Genomic DNA, 22416 nt, shown 5'->3' with positions numbered 1-22416 from the left:
TGCGGTGCTCGCGCCAGCGCTGAGCCGGCGCCGTCCTCGGGACACGCCGCCCCAGCCCGCGGCAGGGCCCGGGCCCCGGCCGGGACGTCCCTCAGCGCTCCGCCCCCGGGCGGCCCGCCGGTGACGTCACGAGCGGCGCGCGGCATTGTGGGGCGGGAGTGCCGAGCCGGGGGAGGGACGCCGGGGCGCCATTTTCGGCGGTGGGAGCTGCGGAGCCGGCGGGGCGTGGGGTGGCGGCTGCGAGGAGGCGCCGCGGAGGACAGACAGCGCGCGCGGGCGGCCGAGGATGCTTCGGGACGGCCGCGCCAGCGTCCCTCTGTCGTGACCGCGGCCGAGGCGGCCGGCTCCGCGCGGTCTTCTCCGCGCACGCGCCCCGAGACCTCCCGGCGCTGACAGCGCGAGCGCGCGGCCCGGCGGAGCAGCACGGTGAGTGCCCGCGGCCGCCGGGGCCCCGTCCGCACCCGCGGCGCCCCTTCCCGGGCCCCCGTCCGTACCCGCGGCCCCTTCCGTCCCCAGCCCCGCCCGGCCCTCAGGCCCACTCCCCTCACGCACAGCCCCTCCGCGCCCGGATCTCCGGCTCTCCTCCCCGTTCCCGCCCCTGCCCGGACCTCCGTCCTCATTCACGTCCGCTTCCCTTCTCCGCCGGGATCGCATCCCCGGCCGCTCCGCCGGGTCACGGCCCCCATCTTCGTCCCTCCCAGGCCCGGGCCCCTTTGTGTTCCCATCTTGCTTGGGCCCGGCCCCGCCCCGGCATCCCGGTGCGGCCCTGCCGCGGGCGGGGGCGGCCTTTCCCGGGAGCAGCTGCGGACCCCGGGAGGCGCGCGGCGGGGATGTGGCCGCCCCCGGGCGCGGCGGTCGGGGTGGCGGCGGCCGGCCGGGTTTGCTTTGTCCGCATCCTCCCGCCTCCTTCCGGCCCCCGCCCTCTCCCGCGGCACCGCCCTGGGCGGGCGCTCCTGTCCTGCTCGCGGGCGGCGGGCGGCGGGCGGCGGGCGGCGGGCGGCGGGCGGCGGGCGGCGGGCGGGTCGGAAGCCTGCACGGTCCCTCCCGGAAGGCGGCTGTACTCGCCTACTCGGCGATACTTTTCTTTTAATGGGTAGACGCGACACGTTTCAGCGACAGTTCCACCTAGGCTGGCGGTGCCCCTCCTAGACTTGCAACGGCCCCGGGTCCGGGTCGTCAAATTTGGTACACCTCTTAAAAAAATGAAAACAAAGCATTCAAAAGGTATAATTAATGCCTGGATTGAATAGTTTTATAATTTAGGGTTGTAGGTTCAGGTGATTTTGTGTTAGAATTATTGCTTATTACTGTTTTCTTACTTAAACAGCTCTTCAATAATTTACATATTTAGTTCGTGTAATACTGTTTGTAAAAAGTCTGAGGACAATAGAAAATTTGAGATGCATCATTAAACTGCTATGTAAAAGGACAGTTGGTTCTTTCATTCTTTGCGTTAAATTATGGCTTTTTTAAAATAGGGTGACTAAGCCATTGATCAGGAAGAATCGTTAGCTTTGAATACATTGTAATAGATTTGTGAAGAAAGCTTTAAAATCCCAGCGAATTCCTTAAGTCTCATGATCTTATTACAGCTCTGAATTTACCTCTCTCTGGGACTGGTAACATGCCTTAAGGGTGGGGAATTTGATTTATTGTTCTGTTTCCTAAGTATCTGTAACAATAGAATGATACTAAATATTAACAATTTCAGATTGTCTGAAATTTTTTGTGGGAGGCAGGCACTCCTAAGAGTCCAGTTTCTCCAAGTCATCAGAGAATGCAACATCACATTGCAGTGCAGCCAGGCAGCCCTGTGGTGTTACTGAGGGGGTGTGGGGGGCCCAAGGTGGGAACCTCACTGCCACCTGGCTCTCACCTTCCTTGGCTTCTAAAAGTACTGTAGCAATACATAGTAAAGGTAGAAAAACATGCATGGGAAGCAGGACTGTGATTTATCTCCAACAAGGAGGAGGGAGGAAATGCCACTGGGGAGGGACACATAGTATTGTAAATATTTCATAATAAATAAAAAAACTGCAGTTATTTAAAATTATACATTGACTTTTTTAGAAGATTAATACATTCTTAAGTATGTTTCATAATGTTGAAAAGTAGCATAGCTTTCCGTATGGGGCTGTAAACTTTTAAAACAGTTATATAAAAAGAAAATCAGAAAAGCCAAAATTAAATAAAATGTAGGATTCGTATAGTCTGGAAACATAAATGAAATATGAGAAACCAGAACTTCATGTAACAAAGAAGTGATCAGTAGTATCCTAAACAAAAGCACAAGAAAGGTTTAAGTGTCAAATTTCTGGACAGAGAATAAAAATGATTAGCATATTAAGATGAAGAAAGCATGGTTTTAAATGTCTTGAGAACCAACTGAATGGTGGGTGCTGTGCTAAGTAGTTGGGGATGCAGAGATAATAGACAGTTGCTGTCCTGGGAGCTCATAGCCTGCTGGGGGAGACCTGGGAAAGTGACCTGTACCACAGATAAGGTTAAATACTGCTGCACTGAGTGCCCTGAGCGGCGATGCCAGATAGGAGATGTCAAGAGGATGGTGGGTGACATGCGGGTGGAGGCCCCCTGGAGGACGGAGGCCCTGAGATGGTGCTGCAGTAAAGGGGCATGTTGGGGAGGGGAGGCTGAGAGAGAGATGAGATCAGGAAGGGTGTGTCTTAGGGGGCTGCTTTCATCCTGAGGGCAGGAAGGATTGGAGGATTCCCAGGAATGAGGTGACTTAGAGCAGAGATAGTGTGGCAGGTGCTTTGAACCAAGATGAGACCATTTAGGGAGTCACTAACCCCCAAGTGAGGACTGAGACCTTCTGTGCTAGGGCAGTGAGAGTAAGAATGGATTCCTGTAAGAGCTGGGTTAGAGCGGCCTTGATTTGGGAATAGACTAAATAGGTAAGGGTGGAGTTTCAGGCTGGGCACATGAAAGCCGGACCAGGTCACTCATGTTAGGGGATTTGCCAGAGTCCTAAGGCAGCACCCCCTCCCCTCCATCTCTTCCTCCTCTTCCTACTTTGGCCCTGACTCAGCACACCCAGGCCCATCCTGAGCCTGCTTGTCTGCAAATCAGCGCGTCCTCACTTCCCATTTGCCCCTTATCACTTCTCACTATCTACTATCCTGTATGATTTTACTTAATTATTTCTTATTAAGTTTATTGTCTGTCTCGTCCACTTAAGTCTGTAATCCTCAGGAGGGCAATTTTATAAGCCCTTGTGTTTGTTTATTGAAGGAATGCATCTAGAATTACTTGCTTGTCTCTCACTTGGGTCACCCACTTGCCGATGACACCCCCCACCGCCCCCGCGATGGGGAAAATGGGAGGAGGAGGAGACGGTAGGTTTTGTTTTGGAGAGGGCGAACCCGAAGTGCTTGTGGGGTGGCCAAGTGGACCAGTGGGCAGTTGGAGAGTCAGATGTGGAGCTCAGGATAAACATTTAGGCTGGAAATAAAGATTTGAGAGACCTTGTCATATTGTGGAAAGCCGGTGGCGGCATCCATAGTTAACTTTTCAGGGCTTCTGACACTTGGTAGGGACTGTGGAGGGGCCCTAAATGTAGGAGGAGGAGCCCTGGGAAGTGGAAGAGGAAGAGGTCGGTACTGAATTGGCTGAGAGCTCAAGAAAGGTTTGGGCAGAAAAATCTATTAGGTTTGACTTCTGCAAGATTGTTAGTGATCTTTTAAATTTTTCCTGAGAATATTACCTCCTAAAGTAAGAGGGCTAATTCAGAGACGACCTGCATTCTTCCTCCTAAGGCATCCTTGTGTCATTCTGCCCTGTAGTCTTCTGGTTTATAGACTTAACACAAATAAATAATTTTATTTTTGTCTTGACTAATTTTTGGAGGAAGGTGAAAGCAGGTTTGGCTTTTAAATATGCTTGGTATGTTGTCCATATCTGAAACATAAAGCAGATAAGTGACTATCAATAGAACAAGCATTTTAAGCTAAGTGTGTGTGTAAAATAGAAGTTTTTCCCTTGGCTCTAAAATATCCTAGTTACCTCAAGTTAAACCTTGGATTGTTCTCTTCGATTGTGTTACATGGTAGTTTATGTCCCAGCCTTTCTGAAGTTCACTATACTACTACTAAAACTGATAAAAGTAAAGTTAGCCCCATAACCAAATAAAATTGGTGCTGTAATCACCTCCATTCCACTGTGTAGGAGATCTAGGATAGGGTTAGAGAGGGCAAGTTACAAAGACTGGAGATACATAGCTGTGAAGTCAGGCTTCTAACTCAAGTCTTTTTGCACCTTTCAACCTCTGAACCACCTTGCTGTCGTGAATCATGATAATGCTAAGCTCAGCCCTCCAGTTGCCTTCACTTGGGAAGTCCTTGCCCCCAGTTCTTCCATTTCAAAAGCCTAGGCAATGCATTGTGGTTGTGATGTTTCTTTGCAGTTGCTGTCAAATGTGTGTGATTTGGTCACCGTATTGGCATTGTGGTATTTGTGTTCTTCACAGAGCCTGGGCATAGAGTATCTGGTCGATAAAAGTTGACTTGAGTTTTCATTTTTACGGTGAATATAGGTAGTGTGTAATCTCTTACATTTACTTATCCTGCCTGTTTAAAATAGGTTTGTATTATTGACCAAATGGGGGAAATCTTTATATTCTTTTTAAATTGTGGTAAAAAAACACAAAATTTACCATCTTTACCATTTTTAAACAAAGTTTAGTAGTCTTAATACATTCACATTATTGTGTAGCAGATCTCTATAGAACTTTTTATCTTGGAAAACTAAAACTCCATATCCTTAAATAACAACTTCCTATGGCCCCTCTCCCCCAAGCGCTGGCAACCACCATTCGTCTTTGTTCCTATGAATTTGACTACTTTAGATATACCTCATGTAAGTGGAATCATATACTATTTGTCTTTCTGTGATTGGCTTAATTTCACTTGGCCTAATGTCCTCCAGGTTCATCCGTAATTTCTATTCTTTTTAACTTAAAATATCATTAAGTTCTAAAGTTTTCTTACTATGTGTAGGGAAAATAAATGGAAACTCCTTGGCCAGGATTCTTACCTGACCTTGATCTTCTTGCCCACTGCGAGCGTGTAGTGCTCGCAGGCGCCGGCTTGCACACGTGTGGGCAGTGAGTTGTTACTCACTCTCTGTATAAAGGTCTCCGCCCGGTGCTGTGGGGCTGCGAGGCAGCAGAGCTCGGCTCGCTGCTGGCCGACTGCCCCGGAGGTGGGTGGGAAGCTAGCGCTTGAGCTGCCTCCGGGAGAATAAAGCTGGGTATAAACCCTTTTACCCCAAGAACATTCTGTTGTCGTTTTGTTGTTTGGTCTCATCGAATCCAGAGTGAACTTGCCTGGGCCAGAAACCCTCAGGTGAGACAGTATGACATTTATTAGTTTTCTCTTTACTGTGTAACAAATTTTACTACCAATGTAGTGGCTTAAAAAAATATCTCAGTGTCTGTGGGTGAGGGCTCCAGTGTGGGTTGGCTGGATCCTCTGCTCTGGCTCATGTGGCTGCAATCGTGTTGAGCTGTAGTTCTCTTTCAGAGCTCAGGGCTCTCTTGCAAGCTCTTGTGGTTGTAGAATTCAGTTCTTTTGGTTGTAGGACTGAAGTCTCGGTGTCCTTGTCAGCTGGGGGATTTCTTAACTCCTGGAGGTGGCCTGCATTCCTTTCCTCCTGTCCTCCTCCATCTTTAAAGCTAGGCTTGGAGAACCTTACAAACCCTTAATTCCCCTCACACTTGAAGTCTGTGACTTCCGTTCCCTCTGACCTCTAGATCCAGGCTTAAAGGTCTCATATGATCAGGTCAGGCCCATGGGTATAATCTCCCTATTTTAAGGTCAACTGATTTGGGACATTAACTACATTTGCAAAATCCCTTTACAGTAGGACTTGGATTAGTACTTGATTGAGTAAGTGGGACAAGGTGTGTGTACACCAGAAGCCTGGAATCTTGGCAGAGAAGGGGCATCTTAATCTGCCTACCTGATCTCAGTTATATTGTGTTCTCAAAACAAAACCATTCCTAATCGTCTTTCAGTTGACATATGGTGACAGTCTCTGAATACGTATACCATTAAATGTTAGGAAATTCTGCTTCCTTAGAAAAACTAAGATATGATTTACATGCAGTGAAGTGCTAAGATTTTAAATGTACTGTTTATTTTGTTTTAATGAATCTATAAAGTTCCCTCTAGTTCCCTGCCAATCTAGATTTTCCTCACCAACACTGATGTGATTTCTGTAACTGTAGGTTAGTTCTGTATAGTTCTGTTCTAGAATTTCATATATATGTGAATGTGCAGTATATATGTTTTTGCACCCAGTTTCTTTCGTGCAGCATGCCATTTTTGAAATTCATCCCTGTTGCATGTGTCAGTGATAGTTCCTTTCTGTTCTGAGTAGTGGTCTGTTGTGTGGATCTATCACAGATTAGCCCTTATCCTTTGGATGCACATCCGGGGGTGCCACTCATTCTTGTACAAGACTCTGTGGGCATATGTTACCATTTCTTTTGGATGAATGCCCAGGAGTGGAATTGCTCATGGGACAGATGTATGATTAACTTTAAGGAAACTGCCAGTTTTCCAAAGTGGTTGCACATTTTGCACTCCCACCAGCAATGTAAGAGTGTTCCACTTGCTTCGTAACCCCTTTGGCATTCGGCATCTTGTCAGCTTCATCTCCGCTGTTTGGTGGATGTGTGGCATCATGTGGGTTTACCGAGCATTTCCTTGATGACTAATGATGAACATTTCTTAATGTGCTTATTGGCCTTTTGTCTACCTGCTTTTGTGAAGTATCTGTTCAAGTCTTTAGCCCATTTAAAACATGTTTTTTAATTGAGTGTAGGAGTTCTTTACATATTTGGGCACAAGTCTTTTGCCAGGTATATGTGTTGTGAGTATTTTTTCCCAATCTGGGGCTTAATTGTTTTTTTGGCTGTCTTTAATAATCAGTAGTTTTACATTTTGACAAACTCTCAATTTTTTCTTTTTTTACAGTCCTGTTTTCTGTTGTCTTCTGTTTTTAAATCATTAAAAAAAAATGTATGCTCTTTTGGGGAAACTCATGATAAAGAAAGATGTAAAGGTGTGAGTTGTCTCGTCCCATTTCCCATCTCCCAAGGTAACTGATTTTTTAAAGGTATTTTAATTGCCTTTCTTTAGGTAGGAAAGAAAATTACATGTGTTACTATAAAATTCCTTACATGTGTTATTGATACACATTTAAGTACAGAAACTCAGGATATTATATTACTTTGCTGACATTTTTCATTCTGAAATGAAAATGCTTTTTTTATCACAGAATGAATATTCTCTGTATTTATATCTTTTGCCCCAGAACTCTCGTAGCACCCTGTGTTGTATTCTCATGGCCACACTGTCCAGTGAGGCTGTTTTTCTTTTCTGCTTGCTCAGCCGAGGCCTTGTATTAGAGAGACTGCATCACTGGGTCTGCTCATCCTTGTAAGAGAAAGCGTGTCCTATGTTTTCACGTAGTCCCCTTCCCTCTAGTTTCTCATGCTTAAAATTTGCATCTGAAGAGGCAGCCTGTTGTCCCATGGCAAATTAAATGACCTCAGTGCACTGTCTGGCCCTGGCCAGGAGCCCTGCCTGGCAGCGCTGGGGTAGGCACCTGACCAGCTGGATAGGGGACAGTAGCATTCTTTTTTTTTTTTGTAGATAATTATTTTTTTATTGAAGGGTAGTTGACACACAGTATTACATTACATTAGTTTCAGGTGTACAACATAGTGATTCAACATTTATATACATGACAATTCTAGGTACCAGCTATCACCATATCAAGCTATTACAATATCTTGACTATATTTCTTATGCCATACATTACACCCCGGTTACTTATTTATTTTACCATTGGAAGTGTGTACTTTTTTTTTTTTTTTTTTGTGAGGGCATCTCTCATATTTATTGATCAAATGGTTGTTAACAACAATAAAATTCTGTATAGGGGAGTCAAGGCTCAATGCACAATCATTAATCCACCCCAAGCCTAATTTTCGTCACTCTCCAATCTTCTGAGGCATAACAAACAAGTTCTTACATGGAGAACAAATTCTTACATAGTGAATAAGTTACATAGTGAACAGTACAAGGGCAGTCATCACAGAAACTTTCGGTTTTGCTCATGCATTATGAACTATAAACAGTTCAAATATGAATACTCATTTGATTTTTATACTTGATTTATATGTGGATACCACATTTCTCTCTTTATTATTATTATTTTTAATAAAATGCTGAAGTGGTAGATAGATACAAGATAAAGGTAGAAAACATAGTTTAGTGTTGTAAGAGAGCAAATGTAGATGATCAAGTGTGTGCCTGTAGACTATGTGTTAATCCAAGCTAGACAAGGGCAATAAAACATCCACGTATGCAGAAGATTTCTCTCAGAACAGGGGGGTGTGGTTCTAAGCCTCACTTCTGTTGATCCCCAATTTCTCACCTGATGACCACCCTGCAACTGTGCCTGTCTTAGGTTGTTCCTCCCTTGAGGAATATTACCCGTCTCTGGCTAACCAGTCATCTTCCGGGGCCATACAGGGAAATGTAAAGTTGGTAAGTGAGAGAGAAGCCTTATTGTTTGAATTGGTTAGCTTTTTATTTCTTTGCATATTTATGCCCTGTAGCTTCTATGCCCAGCATTTGTCTTGAGGTATCTTTACCACTTGGAAGAATTATGATACTCGGTAAATTTGATATGAGGCACGAATTCTATTTAAGGGTTGTAATTAGGAAGGAAGAAGAAAAGCTATAGAAGTAGCAGGCAGAAGAAAACATGGGAAGATTGATTATTTCTTTGACATATCTTCTTGTAGAGTAACTTCAGCATGTATAGATTTTAAGCTACTACTTAAATTGCGCACACACATTAACATAATAGGAGTATAGTTACATAACCAAAGCATATCTGTAATTACCAGCCATCTCCAGTGAAACCAAGAAAACCAGTTAGGCACCTTAGGCATTTGTGAAAACTTACCTATGATATGGTGGATATTGTCCAACTGAACTTGAACAGTCTGAGAGAAATCAGACAAATTAAAACAACCCATTCCTGGGGAATGTTCACATCCCTTATGTTCTTTTAACAGTAAATAGTCTGTAGTTGTAAGATTTTGGAGCACTACAATTTGCACTTCTCCTAATTCTTGGTTGAGTTCCAACAGTATAGATCCAGTCAAATTTGTTGTTTTACTGTATGCACAGGCCAGCTTAGATATCTTCTTTATTCCCATGGCAAGTCCAGGAGCTGGTGGGATGAGTGCATCTATACCTGTAGCAGTGCGTGGATCTTTGTTGGAGTTTTTTGATGATCATCTTCTGGCATGAGTCTTCCAGAGAGTGCTGATGTTGGAAGTTCTTTTTCATATCGTATCTTAGTTCATTTTCGGGGTAGCCCAGTTAGGCTTTGATCCTCTGTATAAACACAAACAGACCCTTTGCCTACACTTTTATATGCCCTTTATACCCTTGTGTAGAACTCATTGGAGGTCACCACACAGGAACTGCCCTTTTTTTTTTTTTTTTTTTTTTTTGGTATCACTAATCTACACTTACATGATGAATATTGTTTACTAGGCTCTCCCCTATACCAGGTCTCCCCTATAAACCCCTTTACAGTCACTGTCCATCAGCATAGCAAAATGTTGTAGAATCACTACTTGCCTTCTCTGTGTTGTACAGCCCTCCCTTTTCTCCTACCCTCCCATGCATGCTAATCTTAATACCCCCCTACTTCTCCCCCCACTTATCCCTTCCTACCCACCCACCTCCCCAGTCCCTTTCCCTTTGGTACCTGTTAGTCCATTCTTGAGTTCTGTGATTCTGCTGCTGTTTTGTTCCTTCAGTTTTTCCTTTGTTCTTATATTCCACAGATAAGTGAAATCGTTTGGTATTTCTCTTTCTCTGCTTGGCTTGTTTCACTGAGCATAATACCCTCCAGCTCCATCCATGTTGCTGCAAATGTTTGGATTTGCCCTTTTCATATGGCTGAGTAGTATTCCATTGTGTATATGTACCACCTCTTCTTTATCCATTCATCTATCGATGGACATTTAGGTTGCTTCCAATTCTTGGCTATTGTAAATAGTGCTGCGATAAACATAGGGGTGCACTGATCTTTCTCATACTTGATTGCTGCATTCTTAGGGTAAATTCCTAGGAGTGCAATTCCTGGGTCAAATGTTAAGTCTGTTTTGAGCATTTTGATGTACCTTCATACTGCTTTCCACAATGGTTGAACTAACTTACACTCCCACCAGCAGTGTAGGAGGGTTCCCCTTTCTCCACAGCCTCGCCAACATTTGTTGTTGTTTGTCTTTTGGATGGCAGCCATCCTTACTGGTGTGAGGTGATACCTCATTGTAGTTTTAATTTGCATTTCTCTGATAATTAGCAATGTGGAGCATCTTTTCTTGTGTCTGTTGGCCATCTGTATTTCTTTTTTGGAGAACTGTCTGTTCAGTTCCTCTGCCCATTTTTTAATTGGGTTATTTGTTTTTTGTTTGTTGAGGCGTGTGAGCTCTTTATATATTCTGGACGTCAAGCCTTTATCGGATGTGTCATTTTCAAATATATTCTCCCATACTGTAGGGTTCCTTTTTGTTCTATTGATGGTGTCTTTTGCTGTACAGAAGCTTTTCAGCTTAATATAGTCCCACTTGTTCATTTTTGTTGTTGTTTTCCTTGCCCGGGGAGATATGTTCAAGAAGAGGTCACTCATGTTTATGTCTAAGAGGTTTTTGCCTATGTTTTCTTCCAAGAGTTTAATGGTTTCATGACTTACATTCAGGTCTTTGATCCATTTTGAGTTTACTTTTGTATATGGGGTTAGACAATGGTCCAGTTTCATTCTCCTACATGTAGCTGTCCAGTTTTGCCAGCACCATTTGTTGAAGAGACTGTCATTCGCCATTTTATGTCCATGGCTCCTTTGTCAAATATTAATTGACCATATATGTCTGGGTTAATGTCTGGATTCTCTAGTCTGTTCCATTGGTCTATGGCTCTGTTCTTGTGCCAGTACCAAATTGTCTTGATTACTATGGCTTTATAGTAGAGCTTGAAGTTGGGGAGTGAGATCCCCCCTACTTTATTCTTCTTTCTCAGGATTGCTTTGGCTATTCGGGGTCTTTGGTGTTTCCATATGAATTTTTGAATTATTTGTTCCAGTTCATTGAAGAATGTTGCTGGTAGTTTCATAGGGATTGCATCAAATCTGTATATTGCTTTGGGCAGGATGGCCATTTTAACGATATTAATTCTTCCTAGCCACGAGCATGGGATGAGTTTCCATCTGTTACTGTCCCCTTTAATTTCTCTTAAGAGTGACTTGTAGTTTTCAGAGTATAAGTCTTTCACTTCTTTGGTTAGGTTTATTCCTAGGTATTTTATTTTTTTTGATGCAATTGTGAATGGAGTTGTTTTCCTGATTTCTCTTTCTGTTGGTTCATTGTTAGTGTATAGGAAAGCCACAGATTTCTGTGTGTTGATTTTGTATCCTGCAACTTTGCTGTATTCCGATATCAGTTCTAGTAGTTTTGGGGTGGAGTCTTTAGGGTTTTTTATGTACAGTATCATGTCATCTGCAAATAGTGACAGTTTAACTTCTTCTTTACCAATCTGGATTCCTTGCATTTCTTTGTTTTGTCTGATTGCCAAGGCTAGGACCTCCAGTACTATGTTAAATAACAGTGGAGAGAGTGGGCATCCCTGTCTAGTTCCCGATCTCAGAGGAAATGCTTTCAGCTTCTCGCTGTTCAATATAATGTTGGCTGTGGGTTTATCATAGATGGCCTTTATTATGTTGAGGTACTTGCCCTCTATTCCCATTTTGCTGAGAGTTTTTATCATGAATGGATGTTGAACTTTGTCAAATGCTTTTTCAGCATCTATGGAGATGATCATGTGGTTTTTGTCTTTCTTTTTGTTGATGTGGTGGATGATGTTGATGGACTTTCGAATGTTGTACCATCCTTGCATCCCTGAGATGAATCCCACTTGGTCATGGTGTATGATCCTTTTGATGTAGTTTTGAATTCGGTTTGCGAATATTTTGTTGAGTATTTTTGCATCTACGTTCATCAGGGATATTGGTCTGTAGTTTTGTTTTTTGGTGGGGTCTTTGCCTGGTTTTGGTATTAGGGTGATGTTAGCTTCCTAGAATGAGTTTGGGAGTATCCCCTCCTCCTCTATTTTTTGGAAAACTTTAAGGAGAATGGGTATTATGTCTTCCCTGTATGTCTGATAAAATTCTAAGGTAAATCCATCTGGCCCGGGGGTTTTGTTCTTTGGTAGTTTTTTGATTACCGCTTCAATTTCGTTGCTGGTAATTGGTCTGTTTAGATTTTCTGTTTCTTTCTGGGTCAGTCTTGGAAGGTTGTATTTTTCTAGGAAGTTGTCCATTTCTCCTAGGTTTCCCAGCTTGTTAGCATATAGGTTTTTATAGTATTCTCTAATAATTCTTTGTATTTCTGTGGGGTCTGTCGTGATTTTTCCTTTCTCGTTTCTGATACTGTTGATGTGTGTTGACTCTCTTTTCTTCTTAATAAGTCTGGCTAGAGGCTTATCTATTTTGTTTATTTTCTCGAAGAACCAGCTCTTGGTTTCATTGATTTTTGCTATTGTTTTAGTCTTCTCAATTTTATTTTATTTCTTCTCTGATCTTTATTATGTCCCTCCTTCTGCTGACCTTAGGCCTCATCTGTTCTTCTTTTTCCGATTTCGATAATTGTGACATTAGACCATTCATTTGGGATTGCTCTTCCTTTTTTAAATGTGCTTGGATTGCTATATACTTTCCTCTTAAGACTGCTTTTGCTGCGTCCCACAGAAGTTGGGGCTTAGTGTTGTTGTTGTCATTTGTTTCCATATATTGCTGGATCTCCATTTTGATTTGGACATTGATCCATTGATTATTTAGGAGCGTGTTGTTAAGCCTCCATGTGTTTGTGAGCCTCTTTGCTTTCTTTGTACAGTTTATTTCTAGTTTTATGCCTTTGTGGTCTGAGAAGTTGGTTGGTAGGATTTCAATCTTTTGGAATTTTCTGAGGCTCTTTTTGTGGCCTAGTATGTGGTCTATTCTGGAGAATGTTCCATGTGCACTTGAGAAGAATGTATATCCTTTTGCTTTTGGATGTAGAGTTCTATAGATGTCTATTAGGTCCATCTGCTCTACTGTGTTGTTCAGTGCTTCCGTGTCCTTACTTATTTTCTGCCCAGTGGATCTATCCTTTGGGGTGAGTGGTGTGTTGAAGTCTCCTAGAATGAATGCATTGCAGTCTATTTCCCCCTTTAGTTCTGTTAGTATTTGTTTCACATATGCTGGTGCTCCTGTGTTGGGTGCATATATATTTAGAATGGTTATATCCTCTTGTTGGACTGAGCCCTTTATCATTATGTAGTGTCCTTCTTTATCTCTTGTTACTTTCTTTGTTTTGAAGTCTATTTTGTCTGATATTAGTACTGCAACCTCTGCTTTCTTCTCGCTGTTGTTTGCTTGAAATATGTTTTTCTATTCCTTGACTTTTAGTCTGTACATGTCTTTGGGTTTGAGGTGAGTTTCTTGTAAGCAGCATATAGATGGGTCTTGCTTTTTTATCCATTCTATTACTCTGTGTCTTTTGATTGGTGCATTCAACCCATTAACATTTAGGGTGACTATTGAAAGATATGTACTTATTGCCATTGCAGGCTTTAAATTCGTGGTTACCAAAGGTTCAAGGTTAGCCTCTTTAGTATCCTATTGCCTAACTTAGCTCACTTATTGAGCTGTTACATACACTGTCTGGAGATTCTTTTCTTCTCTCCCTTCTTATTCCTCCTCCTCGATTCTTCATATGTTGGGTGTTTTGTGCTGTGCTCTTTCTAGGAGTGCTCCCATCTAGAGCATTCCCTGTAAGATGTTCTGTAGAGGTGGTTTGTGGAAAGCAAATTCCCTCAGCTTTTGTTTGTCTGGGAATTGTTTAATCCCACCGTCATATTTGAATGGTAGTCCTGCTGGATACAGTATCCTTGGTTCAAGGCCCTTCTGTTTCATTGCATTTAGTATATCATGCTATTCTCTTCTGGCCTGTAGGGTTTCTGTCGAGAAATCTGATGTTAACCTGATGGGTTTTCCTTTATAGGTGACCTTTTTCTCTCTAGGTGCCTTTAAAACTCTGTCCTTGTCCTTGATCTTTGCCATTTTAATTATTATGTGTCTTGGTGTTGTCCTCCTCGGATCCTTTCTGTTGGGGGTTCTGTGTATTTCCGTGGTCTGTTCGATTATTTCCTCCCCCAGTTTGGGGAAGTTTTCAGCAATTATTTCTTCTAAGATACTTTCCATCTCTTTTCCTCTCTCTTCTTCTTCTGGAACCCCTATAATACGGATATTGTTCCTTTTGGATTGGTCACACAGTTCTCTTAATATTGTTTCATTCCTGGAGATCCTTTGTCTCTCTCTATGTCAGCTTCTATGCGTTCCTGTTGTCTGGTTTCAATTCCATCAATGGCCTCTTGCATCCTATCCATTCTGCTTATAATCCCTTCCAGAGTTTGTTTCATTTCTGCAATCTCCTTTCTGGCATCTGTGATCTCCCTCCGGACTTCATCCCATTTCTCTTGCGTATTTCTCTGCATCTCTGTCAGCATGTTTATGATTCTTATTTTGAATTCTTTTTCAGGGAGACTGGTTAGGTCTGTCTCCTTCTCTGGTGTTGTCTCTGTGATCTTTGTCTGCCTGTAGCTTTGCCTTTTCATGGTGATAGGAATAGTCTGCAGAGCTGGGACGAGTGACGGCTGGAAGGACTTCCCTTCTTGTTGGTTTGTGGCCCTCCTCTCCTGGGAGAACAGCGGCCTCTAGTGGCTTGTGCTGCGCAGCTGCGCGCAGACAGGGCTTCTGCTTCCTGCCCGGCTGCTATGGAGTTAATCTCCGCTGTTGCTGTGGGCGTGGCCTGGCTCGGGCAGCTACTCCAAAATGGTGGAGTCGCGTTGGAGCAGGAGCTGCTGGGAGGCTATTTATCTCCGTAAGGGGCCTCCCTGCTCCCTGCAGCCCAGGGGTTAGGGTGCCCAGAGATCCCCGGATTCCCTACCTCTGGATTAAGTGTCCCGCCCTGCCCCTTTAAGACTTCCAAAAAGCACCTGCCAAAACAAAACAACAACCACCAAAAAAAAAATTTTTTTAATTAAAAAAAAAAAAAAAAAGGCTGCTCGTTTTTCTTTATTCTCCGGTGCCAGCCTCAGGCATCTGCTCACCGGTCTTGCTGCCCTGTTTCCCTAGTATTGGGGTCCCTATCCCTTTAAGACTTCCAAAAAGCGCTTGCCAGAACAAAACAGCAAAAAAAAAAAGTGGTCACTCGCTTTTCTGGTGTCCGCCGGCACCAGGCCTCCGGTGCCCGCTCACTGTTCTTGCTGCCCTGTTTCCCTAGTATTGGGGTCCCTATCCCTTTAAGACTTCCAAAAAGCGCTCGCCAAAACAAAACAGCAAAAAAGCAAAAAAAAAATGGTCGCGCGCTTTTCTTATGTCCTCTGTCGCCCAGCCTCCAGTGCCTGCTCACTGTTCTTGCTGCCCTGTTTCCCTAGTATTGGGGTCCCTATCCCTTTAAGACTTCCAAAAAGCGCTTGCCAAAACAAAACAGCAAAAAAAAAAATAAATAAAATAAAATAAAGAAAAGGAAAAAAAAAAATTGGTCACGCGCTTTTCTTATGTCCTCCGTCGCCCGGCCTCCGGTGCCCGCTCACTGTTCTTGCTGCCCTGTTTCCCTAGTATTGGGGTCCCTATCCCTTTAAGACTTCCAAAAAGCGCTCGCCAGAACAAAACAGCAAAAAAAAAAAAAAAAAAAAATGGCCGCTCGCTTTTCTTATGTCCTCCGGCGCCAGGCCTCCAGTACCCGCTCACTGTTCTTGTTGCCCCGTTTCCCTAGCATCCAGGGCCCCCTGGGCACGCACTGTGTCTGCACTCTGGCCCGGATGGCGGGGGCTGGGTGTTCGGCAGCCCTGGGCTCCGTCTCCCTCCCGCTCTGCCTGCTCTTCTCCCGCCGGGAGCTGGGGGGAGGGGCGCTCGGCTCCCGCGGGGCCGGGGCTTGTATCTCACCCCCTTCGCGAGGCGCTGGGTTCTCTCAGGTGCGGATGTGGTCTGGATATTGTCCTGTGTCCTCTGGTCTTTATTCTAGGAAGGGTTGTCTTTGTTATATTTTCATAGATATATGTGGTTTTGGGAGGAGATTTGCGCTGCTCTACTCACGCCGCCATCTTCCGCCCCTCCCCGGGACAGTAGCATTCTTGTAAACTCTCCTCAGGTGCAGCCTCAGTCACGGACCGACCTAGTAAACTCTTCCTAGGGTATGTGCACACCTCAAGGATGGGCTGGTTAGGTCATTGTAGAGTTGAAGGATTCTGAGCAGGGCTGTAAGGAACAAAACCCAAAGAGTCTGCCTTCATTTCTCTATTTCTGCAAGGGCATCTGCAGTAGAATCGCACGAGAGACAAACACATGCTTTTGTTTTATCCAGTGTTTTATAGTTTTAAGATGGAAGCAGTTTAAGACAGGGTGGTGTAATTAGGGGTCTTTAATTTAAAATATTTCACTTTATAGATTTTGTGATTTTTAGGCCAGCACAATTCAGCATAGTTCATTCTTGTGACTCAAGTTCAGAAGACAAGATAAAAGGATTAGACCTACCAGTTGCAACAACATGGATGGAGCTGGAGGGTATTATGCTCAGTGAAATAAGCCAGGTGGAGAAAGGCAAGTACCAAATGATTTTCCTCATTTATGGAGTATAACAACGAAGCAAAACTGAAGGAACAAAGTAACAACAGACTCACAGACTCCAAGAAGGGACTAGCGGTTACCAAAGGGGAGGGGAGGGGGAGGATGGGTGGGGAGGGAGGAAGAAGGGGGTTGAGAGGTATGGTTGGCACACATGGTGTAGGGGGGGATCATGGGGAGGACAGTGTAGCACAGAGAGGACAAGTAGTGACTCTGGCATCTTGCTGCACTGATGGACAGTGACTGCATTGGGGTATGGGGGAGACTCGATAATATGGGTGAATGTAGTAACCACATTGTTTTTCATGTAAAACCTTCATAAGTGTATATCAATAATAGCTTAATAAAAAAATAAAGGATTAGATTATAGGAAGATCAGATCAGGAGGTACAATGGTTCAAGTAGAAAATGAGTTGAAAATTTTTCATTTTTAATGGCTTTTTCTGGTAAGCTCTGGAATTGTATCTTTCAGCTGCTTCTGTCAGTGCACCACCCAGAGATGAAGTTTCTGATGAGGAGGTGCCTGAAGGAACACATCCTTCCCTGAGTAGCATATAGTGACTTTTGATTGGGAGAAGGTAGGCAATGTATAGCAGGATAAAATATATTTATTATTCTTATATGGTGATATTTTGGAAAAATAAAGTAGCTCACTGTTAAAATACAAACTACAAAGGAAAAGTTACCTTTGTGTTTTTATCCAAAATGTCATGGTTTGAAAAAGATTGTGATCCTCCAGGAGACCTTTTTTGGATTTCGTTCAAATATGAGCCTTAACTTTGTTATGTAAGCTGGGAGAGTGACACCCCCCTCCCTGCTGCTTACCTGTCTCCTACCCTTACCGAAACAAAGACCGAACATCCCCTGAAAATTCAAAAATTAGTGTTTTGTTTTACCTCTTTTCAAATAAGTTGTATTCCCGCTTTAACTCTGCACTACTTAATTTTTGTTGTGAAAATTCAGAGCCAAAAAAAAGTACACTTTTATTTTTTATATTACCATTGGTTACTTTTTAGTCACAACAGGAAAGTTGTATTTGGAAATTTGTAAATCAATTGAAGAGGGCCTGAGATTTTTTATTTTATCAAAGGGGAGTATAGGATAAAAAAATTGAGAAATGAAGCTTTCTGTGACTCCTTGACAAAGCAAAAGTACATTAGGTCCCAAAGTGGGGCTTTTTGTTTTTTTTTCTTTTATCTGTATCATTTAATTTTTACAAAATTCTGGATGTATCTTGCTGAAATATTCACATATGAAAAATTTCGTAGAATTGTGTAGTCGTCTGATTCCAGGACATTTTGATCACCCCAAAAAGAAAACCTATCCATGAGCAGTCACTCCCCACCTTCTCTCCCTGGCCCTTGGCAACCAGTAATCCACTTTCTGTATCTGTGGACACATTTCATATAACCAAAATTATGCAATATGTGGCCTTAGTGTGTCTGGCTTTGTTCAGTTAGAACAGGACTATCTGTGTTGTAGCATGTATCAATATCTTGTTCCTTTTTATAGCCAAATCCATTGTATGGATGTACTACATTTTGTTTATATGTTAATCAGCTGATGGCCATTTGGGTGGTTTCCACATTTGGCTGTTGATGATCAATGCCAAACTCTTGGTGTACAGGTTTTAAATTTGTCCAGCATGTTATTTTTTGGGCTATTTGTGTGCAAGTGTTTATGCAGACATGTTTTCAGTTTTCTTGGGTATATACCCAGGAGTGGAACTGATGAGACATTCATTTAATTTTTTTAAGTTTTGACCTTGTATCATTGAATTCACACTCACTCTGCAGTCTTAATCTCTAAGATGCTGAATGTCTTACTCTGTTTGGGCTGCTATAACAAAATACCATAACTGGGCTTACAAACAGCAGGAATTTATGTAGAGAAGTTGGTTTTTAAAATACAAAACCAGTATTTGGATAAATTCACTTCAAAATATTTTCCACCTCAGCTACTTAAAACTAGTTACAAACAGTATGATCTTCAACTCCCAAGGAGTTACATGGGTGACCTTGGGTTTGATTAGAAACATTGAAAAATACCCAGAGCTACCTGGGTGGCTGTGTGGTCTAGAGAAATGCTTGCTGAGTCTGAGGGGGTGTGTTGAGTGCCCAAGCTACCAGAGTTCACCTGCAGTTACAGTATAGTTACTTAGGGTATTCCTGTTGTTAATTAATTATTTTTAATCATCCCTTTAGGATGATTTCTCCAGTATAAGTCTTTAGCTTCTTGAAAGTTTCACAGAAGAGATTAATAAAGCTTTAATTACAGAAGCCACTAGCATAAATCATGCTTCTTCCTCTGTCAAGTTAACTGTTCAGAAGTCGTGAAGTGCATGGCATCACCCAAGCGAGCTGCACTCAGTGGCCCTCCACCCAGAGCACCTGTCTTCCCACACTCCAGAGAGCCAGCCTGAGTGTGAGTAATGCTCAGTTGCGTAAGAATGAATTAGGCTGAGGAAAACTAGGTATTTTTTTTTTTTAAGCTCAAGCTTATCAAGAGTCTCAAGAACTCATCTCAATTTGTACCTGTATCCTCAGACCCATACAAATAGGTGCATAAGAACATAATCATTTGTGTTCTTCACAAAGTACTCAGGACTTTGACAAGAAAAGTCACAAGTCTGTATAAATGCCCATTGTCATACCGATTTATGAATTTAAAGCTTTCACAAAAAGAATGGGAGATACTGACTTTGGCAATGAGTTTTGGATGGGAGCACTTCTGAAATTCACAGGGAATTCTAATGGTGTCCTTTCTGGGTTTTAAATTCCTCTTATCCATTGATGACATTTTCTTTGTCATATACTAGATTCTGCCTATCCTCACATTAATTAATTATTGAGTACATTTTTGTTTGTTTTGTTGTAAACTTTCTTCACCACTGTGAGCTTTTCACTCCCCCACGTCAGAATGCCACATGGTAAGTCCAGAGGACCAAGATGATGTTCTTTACATCTCTGGCCTTTGCTTTCGTTGTTGGTTTTTGAGAGAGGGGGAAGGTTATGGTAAAGTTTGTAAGACTATTGAAAATTGTATTGCCTATTAATTAGTAGGATGTTTGATTGTGAGTGTATATAATCTCACTGTGTTGCAAAGGGAGTATAAGTATGTGAAATGATCAGATAGTAGAGATGGGAAACAAGATTAGATGAAAATTGATCATCTGATATGATATTCAGTCTCTGTGATCTAGAGGATTCTTTAAAGTAGAGTCTAGTTCTGGTTTAATTGTTCATAAAATATTCAGTGTATTCAACATTTCTATTCTTGTCTCTGTATTAGTCTGTTTTTATTGTGGCAGAAGCTTCAAATCCTTCCTTAATTTGAGGCTTTAAGAAGTTCTTGCCTGTGACCCTGGCAGCCCAGACAGCTTATTAGGGTGTTTTCTTGGTAAGGTGGGAGAAGCACCGGGTGTGTGTGCATGTGCATGTGGGGCTTACCTGTGCAGCTGTGTGGCCCCTGACTCGGTGCACCGGACTGACCAGAGACGCTTGGCTCTGGCTCCTGTTCTGGGAACTGTGGGCCTGGGTTGCTTTAGCTGTCCGCCTCCTTTATTGTAAATGGGAATTCCAGTAATAGTCGGCTAAACTGCCTGAAGACTTGTTTTATTCTTATAAAATATATACACATATGGAAATGCTCCAAAATCTAAGGTGCCACAAAGATGTGAATTTTTTTTTTTTGTATCATTAATATACAATTACAAGAGCAACATTACACTTACTAGGCTCCCCCCATTATCAAGTCCCCACCACAACCTCATTACAGTCACTGTCCATCAGCGTAGTAAGATGCTATAGAGTCACTACTTGTCTTCTCTGTGTTATACTGCCTTCCCCGTGCCCTCCGCTACATTACGTGTGAATCGTAATGCCCTCTTTCCCCCTTATCCCTCCCTTCCCACCCATCCTCCCCAGTCCCTTTCCCTTTGGTGACTGTTAGTCCATTCTTGGGTTCTGTGATTCTGCTGCTGTTTCGTTCCTTCACTTTTTTCTTTATACTTACACTGCACAGATGAGTGAAATTATTTGGTACTTGTCTTTCTCTGCCTGGCTTATTTCACTGAGCATAATACCCTCTAGCTCCATCCATGTTGTTGCAAATGGTACGATTTGTTTTCTTCTTATGGCTGAATAATATTCCATTGTGTATATGTACCACCTCTTCTTTATCCATTCATCTACTGATGGACACTTAGGTTGCTTCCATTTCTTGGCTATTGTAAATAGTGCTGCGATAAACATAGGGGTGCATCTGTCTTTTCCAAACTGGGCTGCTGCATTCTTAGGGTAAATTCTTAGGAGTGGAATTCCTGGGTCAAATGGTATTTCTATTTTGAGCTTTTTGAGGAACCTCCATACTGCTTTCCACAATGGTTGAACTAATCTACATTCCCACCAGCAGTGTAGGAGGGTTCCCCTTTCTCCACAACCTCACCAACATTTGTTGTTGTTTGTCTTTTGGATGGTGGTGATCCTTAGTGGTGTGAGGTGATATCTCATTGTGGTTTTAATTTGCATTTCTCTGATGACTAGCAATGTGGAGCATCTTTTCATGTGTCTGTTAGCCATCTGAATTTCTTCTTTGGAGAACTGTCTGTTCAGCTCCTCTGCCCATTTAAAAAATTTTTTTTAAATTTTTTTTTATTGAAGGGTAGTTGACACAGTATTACATTAGTTTCAGGTGTACAACACAGTGATTCAACATTTATATACATCATAATTCTAGGTACCAGCTATCACCATACCAAGTTGTTACAATATTTTGACTATATTCCTTATGCTATACATTACATCCCGGTTACTTATTTATTTTACAATTGGAAGTGCGTGTATATATATATATATATATTTTGTTGTTGTTGTGAGGGCATCATATTTATTGATCAAATGGTTGTTGACAACAATAAAATTCTCTATAGGGGGCTCAGTGCTCAATGCACAATCATTAATCCACCCCAAGCCTAATTTTTGTCAGTCTCCAATCTTTTGAAGCTTAACGAACAAGTTCTTACATGGAGAACAAATTCTTACATAGTGAATAAGTTACATGGTGAACATTACAGGGGCAGCCATCACAGAAACTTTCGGTTTTGTTCATGCATTATGAACTATAAACAGTCAGTTCAAATATGAATATTCGTTTGATTTTTATACTTGATTTATATGTGGATACCACATTTCTCTCTTTATTATTATTATTTTTAATAAAATGCTGAAGTGGTAGGTAGATACAAGATAAAGGTAGAAAACATAGTTTAGTGTTGTAAGGGAGCAAATGTAGATGATCAGGTGTGTGCCTGTAGACTATGTGTTAATCCAAGCTAGACCAGGGCAATAAAACATCCACGTATGCAGAAGATTTCTCTCAGAACCGGGGGGGAGGTTCTAAGCCTCACCTCTGTTGATCCCCATTTTCTCACCTGATGGCCCCCCTGTGACTGTGCCTGTCTTAGATTGTTCCTCCCTTGAGGAATCTTACCCGTCTCCGGCTAACCAGTCATCTTCCGGGGCCATACTCCTCTGCCCATTTTTTAATTGGATTGTTTACTTTTTGTTTGTTGAGGTACATGATCTTTATTTATTGGGTCTGTTATTTATGAATATATTCTCCCATACTGTAGAATATCTTTTT

The 22416-nt window shown here is 42.5% G+C and overlaps 1 protein-coding gene across 26 annotated transcripts in view; it reads left to right on the top strand.

Annotated features, from left to right (window-relative positions):
• The first annotated feature begins 278 nt into the window (after nt 1-278).
• Nucleotides 279-22416, top strand: part of KLC1 (kinesin light chain 1) — a 67624-nt gene continuing 45486 nt past the window's right edge. For 25 of the 26 annotated variants that reach the window (XR_005024249.2, XM_036882570.2, XM_036882562.2 and 22 more), the window contains exon 1: nt 279-426. The gene's annotated coding sequence lies outside the window, so the exon portion shown is untranslated. The remainder of the gene's footprint in view (nt 427-22416) is intronic. The other variant, XM_057488094.1, reaches the window with a different exon arrangement.

The sequence above is a fragment of the Manis pentadactyla genome, chromosome 11 (genome assembly GCF_030020395.1).
Source record: "Manis pentadactyla isolate mManPen7 chromosome 11, mManPen7.hap1, whole genome shotgun sequence".
Taxonomy (NCBI): Eukaryota; Metazoa; Chordata; class Mammalia; order Pholidota; family Manidae; genus Manis; species Manis pentadactyla.
This window is presented reverse-complemented; position numbering and strand designations above follow the sequence as displayed.